This window comes from Chrysochloris asiatica, unplaced genomic scaffold, assembly GCF_000296735.1.
Source record: "Chrysochloris asiatica unplaced genomic scaffold, ChrAsi1.0 scaffold00406, whole genome shotgun sequence".
NCBI lineage: Eukaryota > Metazoa > Chordata > Mammalia > Afrosoricida > Chrysochloridae > Chrysochloris > Chrysochloris asiatica.
This window is the reverse complement of record NW_006408924.1, coordinates 497,684-499,242: the sequence shown is the minus strand read 5'-3', so window position 1 is coordinate 499,242 and position 1,559 is coordinate 497,684.

The following is a 1,559-nucleotide window of genomic DNA, read 5'->3' as shown; positions in this document are numbered from 1 at the left end:
ATGGTTACAAATTGGGCTGCTAACCTCAAGGTCAGCAGTTTGAAACTACCAACTGCTCTAAGGGAGAAAGATGAGGGTTTCTGCTCCCATAAAGATGTACAGCCTCGGAAACCTTGTACAGGGTTGCTATGAGTTGAAACCAACTCCATGGTATACCACTACCATCCTTTTAGTTACACATCTTCTACAATTACAGTTGTAATATTCACAGTTAATCCTTTAACAGTTATTCATGATTGAATCATAAATTCTTGTCAGCATCATTCCCCATCCCTTTTTACCAGATCCATCTGGAGAAGAGAGAAAAGTATTCAGTGGTAATTCTATCTTACCCCTCTCATTCTGAAAGCTTGTTAATCAGCCACTTTGTGCATTTCTAGCGCACCCATTCTTGATAGTCAATGTCTAAGTTGCCCATCACTATCAACCCAGTACACTGAGGAAACAAGCTTGGTTTTTAACATGAAGAATCCTTCCATTCCTGTTGGAATTTTGAGCAATTGCATCTATGAGCAAAGGTCCAGTTCATTAAATTGTAGCAATTTTCATTTGCTCACAGTATTAAGCATCTTTACCTTCATGTGGTCAAGTTCTGGTCAACTAGTCATACACGCTAGGCCAGGCCAAATGGGTACTAGCTACAAGTTTGGGAGTTCGTACACACCTCCCTCCACTTCAGACCAGCTGGCCAGTTAACTCTCAGCTCTAGCCCCCAGTGGCTATGCCAGTGCCCATAGGCTTGGAAGTTCACACATCTTCCTAAACCTCAGACCAGTTAGGCCTTCTCTTCTCTTTCTCATTTTAAAGTGAACATATGTCAATGGAACATGGCCAAACTCAGCCCATGTCTTCATGGCTGCATTTCCCCTACTTCCACTCATCAGTAGAACCAGGTGATCACCAGTGAGCATACTAGATTGCTTGTGAGTTCCCTTTCAGTTACAGTTTTGGAAGGGGTCTATCCCTGAGGGCTGACTTTTCTTGCTTTGATGCCTCCAAATTAAATAACTTCCTTGATATTCTTATTTATCTTCTTTTAGAATGTGTACATTTATTGCTATAAATTGCTCTCCAAGGTCTGCTTTTGCTCTGTCTCAAAGGTTTTGGTATATTGTGTTTTCATTTTCATTTGACTCAAGGAATTTTTTTTTTTTCATTTGTTTTATTGTCAGCAGCTTTTAACCAGGGTTTTATTCAGTGTTCATGTATAATCTTCCTATTATTTATTTCTATGATCTGAAAAGATGATTTGGAGTATTTTGATGTTTGTAAATTTACTGAGGCTTGCTTTGTGGCCTAATATATGGTCCATTTGGGAGACTGTTCCATATGCAATGGCAAAGAATGTATATTATGCTGTTGTTGGATTGAGTGCTCTGTATAAATCGATGAGATCAAGTTGATTGATTATGTTGTTTAGTTCCTCTGTGTCTTTGTTCAGTTTGTTTCTAGCTCTGTCCTTTTTAGAAAGTAGTAGTGTATTAAAATTTCCAACTATTATTGTAGTCTTTCTTCAGTTCTACTAGAGTTTGATTTATGTTTTCAGAGCTTCTTTCATT